We start from the raw sequence: 12245 nt of genomic DNA, 5'->3' as shown, positions 1-12245 counted from the left end.
TTACCCGTGAAGTGACAGTGATCGTAACACTTTTTCTCCTCAGGGGTAAACGGTTTTTCTCAAATATAACAATTCTTTGCGCGCATGTGACGATCGCGTTGCACTTGGGTAAGAGACTTCATCGGAATTATGTTTTTGATGCGTGACTCTACTTGAATTGATAAATCTTTAAGCTGTTGCATAAACCAATCTATGCAATCGACACCGCGTTTACCGTGGAACTCCGATAAAGTCTCATCGTACGCGCAATGTACATAGTACGCTACACTGTGCGGGATATGCTTTTGAATTTCACAAGTCTTACGAGTTTCAAATTCATCCACAGGTTCAGGGATTAATATACATTCAAGATCGGCGTATACGACAAACGGAACGGTGCCTTTGTTTTGAAAATTGGAAAATACTAAATCTTTACACTTGGGAAATTCCATGCGTACTTTATTTAGCATGATGCCAATCTTGTCGATGATTGTCGTAGGCGTGTTTTACGCTAAAGTGGCACAAACAATTGTCACATTACAACAGCTGACCATTATGATCAGACAATTGTTTGCTCACCAATCGGGAAAGATCTTTAATCCAAGCAAAGTGGAATCTTGGTGCAAACTCACCAGTCATATCGTCTTCCGGATTACTCTCAACCATTTGAAGATGGATCGTGTCAATGTTTACGCTATGCAAATTTTTACTCAAATAAATTGGCACGATGACGCTTTTATTCGATTTTGCATGATGTGAAAAAGTTTGAGATTCTATACTATATACATTGATGCGCAAATTATTCAATCTCTCAAGCTTTACCACATCATGTAGAGTAGCAGGGAATTTGATACCTGTACAGTGCAATTCGGAAATATACCGATGATAACGGCTAGTCCTTTTAGTGTGAGTGTTGACTGGGTGGAGGGCTGCTGTAACGGACCAGAGAAGGCATCTTCCGTCGTCGTTCATCACGTTCACCACCGCTCTCTTCCGTTGATTGTCTTGGGGCAGCTCGATGAATGTTGAAGCTCCCGCGGCGAGAGGCTGGTAGCGATTGATATTTACAGCGATGTTGAGGATCTCAATCATACTCCAGCCGGAATCACGTTGCTCGAAATCTTCTACCTTTGATAGCAGATCACCCTGTGCACGTGTAAACCAGCCATTTACTATATATCGCTCGATGGGAGAAGAATCGCCACGTTGGAGGTGTTGAAACTCTTAACTTCGGTGGAGATCTCTTCGTTCTTGGCATTTTCGAATTTGCACGATCATATGAGGTTAACCTTCACATTTCCCTCCTCGCGTAGTACCAGCTCCAACTTCTCGGTGACGACGCGCTGCACATCGTCCAGAAAGGCGTCCAAATTCTTATGATGGAGATATGTGACAACCACCGTTCTGATTCGGCTGGCAAAAGCACTATCCACATCGTCCCACTGTACACCCGCAGGAGTACCGATATTTCCACCCGTCACCACTGCGCGCTGCTGCAACTGCCTGATCTTCGTCGTGATCTTCTCAGCAAATTGTACGTCCCCTCCATCTGCTCCGCAAGTCCCATATACGCTTCGACGGTCATGACTTTAACGGTTATAGGTAACAATTGTATGTCAGAGAAATGAAAATTATAGGCTTTTGACTCGCACGTATTGTGTAAGACTGATGAGTCTGCATCGGATGCGTTGAGCTTATATAGGCCGCTAGATCGCAAGAATTTGAGTGTGACGGTGGGGGGTCCAAGCTCTGTACCACCCCCACCATTAAAGAACCAAAAATTTTTATGGTATACAGACCTGAGCCTGCACACCCCAACCCCAATCAGCGTGGAACATGTGGTGGGAAAAATCGGTCAACGAAAAGCAGGTAGCGAACAGTGTTTGGCGTGAGAAAAATCTTGTCTTGCCCGCTCTTGACTGGATGGTATATGCACGTACAGTTTTTGAGTTTTATGAGTCGTTAATCAGCGTGGGACATGTGGTGGGAAAAATCGGTCAACGAAAAGCAGGTAGCGAACAGTGTTTGGCGAGAAAAAAATCTTGTCTCGTCGACTCTTGACCGGATGGTATGTTCACATGCAGTTTGTGGGTTTTACGACTCTTTATAGCGAACAAGTCCGAGCCTGCACACCCCCAACCATATTAGCGTGGGGTATGCAACGAGAAAAAAATCGGCAAACGAAAAGCTGGTAGTACGCAGTGCTTGGCGTGAGAAAAATCTTGTCTTGCCAACCCTTGACCGGATGATATTTGCACATGCAGTTTGATATATGTATGGAAATAATTGTAGAAAAATAGGCGAATGAAACTATCATAATAATTACAGGTGTCGAAAATATCGATGATGATGATGATGATGATGATGATGATAATGTTAGCGAACAGGATAACGATAATGATTTCATAGATTATTTTGAGGAATAAACCACGCTAAATTCACAATTATTGATTATATATTTTTCGCGAGTAAAAATTCATAACATTTACATTTTGTGTGACGAGAATGGGTGAAAGTTATAAAGATTGTGACGTGAATTTTTCCCGCTCTTCGGTCACTCGGAGAAAATGACCGAGAACTTACCTCGCGCACAATAAATCGGCGTCCACTATGTACCCTGGACCTAAAACAATATCGCGAAATTTGTTGGGCGCCTGGCGTGATAAACACGCCTCGAAATCGGTAATGCGAAATACCGCAACCATATACTCGATAGCTCCGCGGAGCTACTCCGATAGTACCGCGGAGAGGGGAGGGGTAATTTTTGGGTAGAGAGAGATACAACACAAGTAAGCCAACGCGTGATTTGGCCAAAGCACGATAAAATTCCAATAATATATTTCTCGTCAGCGATAATACAAAAAAACAAATAAGAATAAAAATAGAAATACTGCTGCGAAAGTCGTTCTTCGCGATTCTAAATACAAATGCTTAACTTCAACCCAAAAGAAACAAGAAAGGGAGGAACAAGCAAAATAATATAAAGAAAAAAAATGAATAACTCTAGGAGACCTCCACGGCCTACGTGCGCTAGTCGCCGTCTTAATAATACCCTAACTCGCAAAAACCAAAAACAAAATTTTTACTCGATGCGCTGCCCGCGATTGTCCTCTACTACGACGCTAATCTTCACTTAATCATAAACCGCTAGACAAAAACGTGATCGAGATCATAATCGACGCGCTAATCGCGATCGTGATTCAATCTAGGTGATGTCTTACTTCTACGGGCGCTAGTCGCCACCTTACTGATGCACAAGAATTCATAAAATAAACCAACAAGACGTGGCTCGACGCGCTAATCACGACCGAATTAATAACTCTAGGAAGCTTTTCTGATCGTGCGGGTGTGTACCGTATTATGACGCATCCGAGCTCCAGTCGTAGTCACTATTTCCACAAAGTTCGCAACCCTTCTCGCTAAACCGAGCATCTACGCACAGTAACACGCGACCCCCACGAGAGGTGACCCTTTTTACATACGCAGACTCGACGAGACCCCGTGCAGCGGAATTTGGCCACACTCAATTTCGAACCGAAATTGTTCCCCACTCGAAACCGTGACTCTACGCGAGACTTTACAGGGATCAACTTGATTCTACGCGTTATCGCGAAAACTCACGCTACGGTCATCATCAAGGAGATCGGCTAACAAATTTCGAGCGCTACTCTAACTCAAGGATTAAGTGGGCCGACCGTTTACCAGTGTGCCAATTTAATTTGCGCTCGAAATATGCTCGCAAAGAATTACAAGCGCTTATCGCTCCGCAGCCACACGAGGAATTCCCCAACTCCCGTTTCTGCCATCGTACACAATATCTGGTTTTTTTTTTCTTTTGCTAACTTTTAGTTTCGACTGTTTCACTCACCACGTAACGTCGCCAGGACTCAAGTGGCGAGTCCTGCAAATCGGAGCCGCAATTCGAACATGCCCCGAACATGGGCGCTATCCGTAGTCAAAATTCTTCCGATCTAATTGGGGTTCTCGTTACGAAACTCTTACAGCCTATCGTATCGCTATCGTTGAATTCCGCTGTCGCGGGGTGTTGATTGGCTGGCCAGTCTCTGGTACCCCGTAGCTCGACAGTGGCGTGGTGACGACTTCGCGCGGGCACCTGTCGTCAGTTGGGTGACGGGGGGGGGCTGCGGCTCGCCGGCCACCAACGGGAATCTCGTCCGCCTTGGGTTCCCTCCACTGATATATATATAAACTGGATTGGATTAAGCGTGGTGCCGTCACGCCAATTGAACGGTAGCCATTTTGTACAGATTCTTGTCACTTCAGATATATATATATATATATATATACATATATATATATACGTGATATATGTATGTGTATATAATCGATTGCGATGGAAAATTACAGTAACAATTATTGAGGTAACAATGAGTAGCTGCGTTTTTTGCCAAACAAAGGAATCGAAATATTGTGGGCGATCATTTCACAAGTGAGTATACAACGCTGAAGCGTTCTGCAAATGATAACTTGCAGAGGTTATGTGAGCATACGAAGTATGTACTAATTATATTTAACGAGTATTATAACGTACGAATCGTGTCAGTAAAAATTCACAATATTTGAATTATGAACCAATCTGATTATAATTGAAATTGAAAACTCGGGTATTATTGACTCGGGGATTAAATTATAATTCGATATGTAGATTTCCCGTGAAAGATGTGTTGCGCCTTCAGCAGTGGTTAAAAGAAATGAAGAGGAAGGACTGGAAGCCAAACCGAAATAGCACATTGTGTTCAGCTCATTTTACAAATGACTGCTTCGATAGAACAGGATTCCTAATTACATTGAAAAAGAACAGTGTACCAACTATATTTGACAACCCAAAATCAGAGTGTTCATCTTGTCACCGATTAAGGGAATATGGACGTGGCTCTTCATTCTTCAAGTAAGTACCGTTACTCAATGCAACATAACGTGTGAATTAATAAATTTAAACTTTGCTTGTTATGTAGGTTCCCATTGGATGAACCTGATATTATGAAGCAGTGGATCGCAAATATAAACATTGGACCGTGGTCCCCATCAAGTGATAGCTTTCTGTGTTCCGACCACTTTGAACCCTCTTGCTTTCAGAAGAAAAGTACAAATTATATAACTTTACGAAAAGGCAGTATCCCAACGTTATTTGGTAAGATCTGAAACTATTAATCCCTTTTAGGTCAGAGAAAACTCAGTGTGCATAAAGACACGTTGATGTGATGCACTATTGCGTCAATGCCGTCGAAGCGGTTAATTAGCTACAGATTATAAAGTGCTCTGTTACAGAAAAATCGTGTGTGACACATTTCTGTGTATTTCCATTGTCGTTATTTATTAGTAACTTATCTGTAGGTGAAAACTTGCAGCAGACCGAATTCAGGATGAATCCGATCGGCCCACCACAGTGAATGTAACCAAATTACATGATCACCTACACATTTATACCTGATTTGCATGCTCAGATATGTACATCTTTTTTATTTTCTTTTGATTGTGCTTGTTACTTTTTCTTCATGTGAATGGATCGTGGATTGATACTACTAATTATATTACGGTTGTGGTTTATCGCACGCAGCTCTATAAAAATGCCTTAACGTTTGCAAGGAATGTTTTATTTTCTATATTTTTGAATAAAGTTTTTACCCACCCAATTCGATATAATTTAATTCAAAATTTTTTTTACATGTCTTAAGCTCCACTTTGATGATCAATGGATGGTAAATGGATTCCCTGACGGTTGAATTAGTGTTATACAAATTTTTGAATAATCCGTATGGAATTCAGCCCACCATAGGATGAAGGATAATGGACGGAAACTTCTTAGAATTGAGGACTTCTTTTGAACATAAAGAAAAATCACGCTTAAATACAAGTTTTTCGTCAAATTATTTAATGATCTTTTACACCATATAATTGTAAATAATAATATACTTTCGAAAAAATGATTTGTTCTTCATTTAATGTATCAAACATTATTTTACTCGTCAAAAACTTTTTTGTGTGACGAATATATCGTTAGATCCAAATAGCATATATTACGCAGTTCAAATCTAGCGCGCATTTTGTGACAACTTTCTGTACAAGATGGCGGAAAGTCAATTGTTCAATTGGACGCACGAGCTTACACGTAGAGTATACGGTAATATCCAATCCAGTGTATATATATATCAGTGGTTTCCTCGCTGCAGAGCTCTCCGTTGACGCTCTCTCCGTAGCCTCGTGTGAGGCCCTCCTTTCGTCGCGATCCGCCGCGATTGCCATCCGGTAACGTCGTTCGAATTTGCTGCCAATCCCCTGTCTGAGGCCGCATTTACTCGCCACCCAAAAAAAAAAAAATAAACTAAAATCCTGAATAGTCTTATTCGCTAGACCGACTATGGTCCCCTCTCAGAGTCTCGGATGCGTGACCGTTGTCCTGGCACTCTTTTTCGAAATGAGCCGCGGTCTGCTCCGCGGGATCCCTAAGTTTAGGGTCCGTCTAGAGTTCGGGGAGCCGTGTAGAACGCGCAGTAAAAATGCCACGTTACAAGATATATATTTGTAATGTATCCTATTTCTACATTATAATTTTATCGAATAGTACATTTTTTTAATTCTATGTATAAGCTATGATATAATTGGGATTAATTCTATTGAATATTCTACATATAAACCCGAATATAATTGTATATATTGTAATAAATTCTATTGTTATTTTGGTAAATATTGTCCATATTATCTATACACATGATTGCAACCTGGACAGTCTTTATTTGGAGGATTCGGTCCATCCACGATATCGCCATCGGGTCCTGGTGTGTAATGTATGCTACATCTGCGGAACCTTGCGACGGCGTGGTCCATTTTCATATTCTCTGGTAGTTTATCCCACGCATCATTGATGGAGTTTGATGCGAACGTGCAGATAAATTCTTTTGGTAAAAAAGCTATATCCTCGGGCATCATTCCCCTTAAACCGTCCAATTCTTTGTACAGACGGAAGGATTTCTCGAGGGACCTGGTACACTCCTTCGAATACCAACTCCTTAGTCGCTGCACATTTTCAAAGGCGCAATTGTATGCCGGGATGTATTCAGAGTTGTCATCATACCAAATTCAGCCTGGCGCTGCAGCTTGCTGGAGGTTATTCGCTGGAGAGTATCCATGGTTCGCGTCGTGCCACGATGCCGCTTCCATATACCTCAATTTTTCCATTTCAGGGGGTATGATATGCAAATCTTCCATATTAATAACCCTCGTTGTACCATCGACGATCTCCGTCAGCCATGCTTTCTTCTCCGCCCCTTTGACGTATACGTAACACGCATTTTCAACCATTTTTCTCACAATCTTCGTCACATCCTCGTGAGATTTGTTGCCCGCGTTCCATGATATTCCGTGGTGATTGTGCGTCAACCATACATTGGTAGCACTAAATTCAAGTGGTAGGCTTGCCAAATCATAGGGCGGCTTGAAAATGATGTAATCCAGACCCGACCCGTTTACATTCACGACTGCGACTTCCTTGGGTACAAACTTCATGTTATGACCGATAAAACATTGCACGTCTAGGATCATCGCCATGTTGAGGAGTGGGAATGTTGCGCTCGATTATATACTGACGGATTGTATGTGGAAGACTGACTATTCCATCTCCAGCACACCCGCTTTTACCCCCTCGTGGATGAATTTTGTGGAAGTAGAGGGGGATCGCATAGTTCATTTAAGGCGCATAACTGCATGAAAATTCGAACTTGTTGAATTCTCCACCAAGGTATTTCATTTGCAGACGATTTTCCCTGGCCATGCTACACATTTCAGTCAGCTGACTAGAATCTTCTTGTAGAACTCTTGCGATTCTCGGTGGTAAGAAGACGTTGTATTCTCCATCGATTGTCGCCAGAACACGTACCCCGAATTTTGTTTTCACCAGTCGTAACCCGATGACGTCATACACTCCCCCAATTTCGAGTTCCGACATCTTCTTGGTTGGCAGATTCTCCAGGCGGCTGACGTAGTTAACTTTTGCTAGATCCATCGCGTTTCGAGGTTATTTCACGAGCGAGAACAGTTCACAATGAGAATACGATGAGAACAGAGAACATCTGACGATCACGATAGACGTACGCTTTATATACCACCCACCCCCACTACAATTTTTCCATTGGACAAGTCTCGACACGCATATTGTGCGAGGAATTTTTATGGGGACCACTCCCCCACTGCCCCAGATTGGTTTAAGTGCATTGTCGGCACCATCTCAAAGAGCAATTTCCTGGAATTTTTTCAATAGATCTACCGGGTTTTTACCCTATCCGATTTATGTGCGGCTTTCCGGCGCCAAACAAGTCTCGACAGGAATTATTTTTTGTGTGTGTGTGTGTGTGTGTGTGTGTCAAATCCTATGGAAATAGCCGCCGAAAATGACCGGGGGGTGGGGTGCGCGGAGAGAGGGTGCGCCGCGAGTCGGGGGGGGGGGGGGGGCTAGGGGGGAGCTAGGGGGGAGCTAAGGGGGAGCGCCACCATCTTTAAGTTAGAACTCTCATATATTCACTACTGCTAAGAAATGCTGCTTTAACCAAACATGGACCAAAGAATAGTATATTATGTGCCTAGGGCGTAAATGACGGTTTTACACCTGAGTGCTGAACGCCGCGCGCGAGGGCCAGCAAAGCCGGCCCGAGGGCTGCGCCGATCACACGAGGGGGTAAATCGTACGCCCGTGGTGCACACGATATTTTTTACAACAGTGTGCGGAAAATTAGGTCAAATATCAGTAATGTAGTCCCCGTGTCCAAAGATCTTGGAAAAGTCGACCTTTGACAGACCACTGTGCTGCGCGGTGGGGTCTAGGGGCGAAGCCCCCGCCGGGGGGTCGAGGGCGGTGAAGTCCCTTTCAACATAAAATATTTTAGTTCAAGTTTTTTAGTTCAAAAAACGTAATTCATTTTTTATTCTGAACATTTATCACATCGATGCATTAATGAATCTTATCATAATACTGTTTTCAGAACTTTTGTTTATAAATCGGATGGTTTACAAAATTATTAAATTCATGTTCAATAATCTTTTATCGATTAACAATCAAATTATAAAAATTATAAAAATTAACAAATCCATATCAAATAATCTTTTGACAATTAACAATCAAAGTATAAAAATTATGAAAATTAACAAATTTATTTGACTTATAGTCGAACATAATTACATAGACGCTAAAACATAATTCGATGCTTGTATTAATCTTTTATTTGGACCGTTTTTTTTTTGGTAACTGTTATAACGGTAGTTTGTTTTTTTGATTTTTTCTTGGAACTTTCATCAGAGTCTTCATCAATCGCATCTGTTAGTTGTTTTCCAATTTTTCTTTTGTTGTTCACGGAATTTTTGATGTACCCTTCGGCTACTTGCGTGGATTTCCATCTACCATGTCTTTTCAACGTCGTGATGTCAGCTCCCGAATCTACGAGCAGAGTGGCTGAAGAACGCCTAAAACTGTGTCCTGTATACAATTCAGGATTTTCTAACTCTAACCATGTGGCAATTTTTTTCGGCATACCACCGATTAAATTCTTCCCCGTTGGTTGATTACAGTACTTGCCGTTGCGGTAACCGATGAAAAGTTTTGTTATTGGTGTATGTTTCGGTCTTAATAGCATGTAGTCGGTCACGATCTTGTGGTATTTACCTTCGAGCACGAAGGTTCTTGGTGAATGTGTTTTCGTATCGGGTATTGTCGCAACGAGATAGGCGTCGTGTAGTTTACTATTATCCGTAGTCAAACCATGAAGCTCTTGACCTCTGCATGCCCCATGTATGCCAAGAATAAGAGCAGCCTACGGATAATTGAATATTCATTCACCGTAATTGAATGTTTTCTTTTCTTTTCTTTTCTTTTTTACACGAAAATTTGAAAACTTACCTTTGTAGCCAAAAATTCTTTGTCAGGAGCTTCTTCTAGAAATGTTTTTATTTCAGCTGGTGAAAAAACTTTGGCTTTTTTCGGTGTGTATTTGGTGTGCAATTTTTTCAAGTAAGCTTGCAACTTATTGTAGCTACTGATGTCTATGGTATGTTCAATGTTCAACATTGTTTTCAACATTGAATATTTCGACCATAGAGTCGAAGATACAAAGTTTTGTGAAAGTCCGTGAAAGTATGCCAAAAACACTTTTTCATCGAAAGATTTTTTTTTGTTACTTTTCAACCACTTTCGAAAATCATCGTAACACGCGCGGTAAATAATTTTCGATTTATCTGGAAGCAATTGACTCACCGCATCTTCAGCCGCTGCCAAAATACCGTCCGGAATAGAGTTACTATCACTCATTTCATACTAACGATTATACGGAAAGATTGAGCACGTGTTGTATCGTGGATAATCAAAGCGGGACTGATTATATGGTTACGCATGGAAGCGGGTGACACACACACTCATGGGCACATTATTGGTAGAGTCGGTAAGGTAGGATTTGAAGTGTCCAATTGATTATGAACTTAATTTTCAAATGCAGGCGTAAGAAATTTCAGTTATTATTTTACGCCCGCATTTTAGGGCCCTCTAATTTTCTTTCCTGTGTATCATTAGGATGTTTGAACGTAAAAAAACGAATTTTTTATTTTACGCCTGCAAGGTGTAAAATTGATTTTTACGCACAGTGTTGAAGAAAGTAGTATTTTACACCCCGAATATCGAGGTGTAAAATTGAATTTTACGCACACTGTTGCAAAAAGTATCTTATTATGGTTAGAGCCGGTCCTGACCGACAAATTTTCTGCGCGGTGCTCTATAATGTAGCACAACATTCTTTCTGAGTAACATGGGTCAGCAGGCCTTAAAAAGTCACATGAATGATAAAAAACACAAAGAAATTGCAAAGAGTCAAGTCACGGCGAGCTTTCTTCCGATATTAGCCAACAATAGTATGATTGAAAATGGATCCACGAACACGATACCTGTATTGAACTTTCTCAACGTGGTTAATAACGTGCCATCACAGATAATTGACTACAAAAATCCGTGGCAATGTCCAACGACTCCAAGCGATGACAATTGCGGAAGCAAAATACGTTCTTCTGCTTGTGCTGTGCATTGCAATACATCATCCGAAATCGCAGGGAATGAAACGCTTTATTTTGAACGATCGGACCACAGAGGCAGAGGTCTTATGGTGCCTGCATACAGTCATGTGTCACAAGTCTCTCAGAAATATCACAAGCAGTACGTCATTGATGAAAGTCGTATTTTCCGACAGCAAAGTCGCACAAAAAATGCAGTTAAGCAAAACAAAAGCAGCGTATATGCTACGCAAGTAACTCCGACAGCGCTGCCCTTGCGGTCACTGTTCGAATCAGTGGGGTTATAGAAGCTGTGAAAATGAGCACCAAAGCAAGTGTTTCTACCAAATTATTATTAAAAAAAGGGTCTAACCGTATGTGCTGTGTCGTTGGATGCTTAAGGGGGTATTCTAGCGTAGAGGCATGAATTTGAGGTGTTTTTTCAAGTGCTATAAACAAAAAAAAAAATATTTTTAGCATCCATTTTTTTATCAGGCGTTTATTATTATTTCACGATTACAAAAAAAAAAAAAAAAAACAAGTCAAAAAATACAAAATTGAAAGTGCTATGAGTTGTTGAAGTGGGGGGTACAAAAAAAATGGCGCGCCAATGTTGTCACGATTGCAAGCATTTTCAAAATCAGAAAAAAAAAAAGATTATTAATCTACATAAATGCAGCTATCGTACTAACTAAAAAAAAGTCGAAAAAAAATCTTTTTTTGCCAAATTACGGCTGTCCGAAAAAATAATACGTTTTTTTTTACTTTTTTGGACGTTTCTGAATTTTTTAAAAATAGTAAAAATTGTTATTTCATTATAATAATAGTTCGTGCGATAGAGACATGTATTGAGAAGATTCTCACCAAATTTCAAGTAAATCGGTTCAATAGAACTTGAGAAATCATGTCAACCGTTTTGAAAAATGTAGTTTTGAGAAAAACGCGTTTAAAGTTTCGAGTAAAATTCGTTCCAGCCGAGCCAGTATTGAAGACGTGTCACTAAAATAGCCATATCTCTGAAAATAATTGAAATTTTGACTTGTCCTTCTAAGGACCCATTCTTGAAAGGTTAAGCTTTGAAAATATAAAAAAAAAAAAAATATCGACTTTTTCAAATTTCTACACTAGAATACCCCCTTAAATAGTGAACGGAAGAATCCCCAGTTAAAGCCTTACCGATTCCCAGGGTTCGCCTGGGAAGTAGACAGGAAAACTAAGTGGATCAC

The 12245-nt window shown here is 40.9% G+C and overlaps 1 long non-coding RNA gene across 4 annotated transcripts; it reads left to right on the top strand.

Moving 5' to 3' along the window:
• Positions 1-4188: 4188 nt before the first annotated feature.
• On the top strand, positions 4189-5352 carry LOC124179678. 4 transcript variants are annotated; one of them, XR_006870123.1, is made up of 3 exons: positions 4189-4230; positions 4646-4888; positions 4956-5352. It is a non-coding gene; the product is annotated as an uncharacterized LOC124179678 (long non-coding RNA). The 4 variants fall into 4 exon arrangements; XR_006870120.1 differs by lacking the exon at positions 4189-4230 and adding an exon at positions 4397-4429; XR_006870122.1 differs by lacking the exon at positions 4189-4230 and adding an exon at positions 4437-4493.
• Positions 5353-12245: the final 6893 nt, after the last annotated feature.

Source organism: Neodiprion fabricii, chromosome 4 (assembly GCF_021155785.1).
Source record: "Neodiprion fabricii isolate iyNeoFabr1 chromosome 4, iyNeoFabr1.1, whole genome shotgun sequence".
Lineage (NCBI taxonomy): Eukaryota > Metazoa > Arthropoda > Insecta > Hymenoptera > Diprionidae > Neodiprion > Neodiprion fabricii.
The sequence above is the reverse complement of the archived record's forward strand: the minus strand, read 5'-3'. Positions and strand labels throughout refer to the sequence as shown.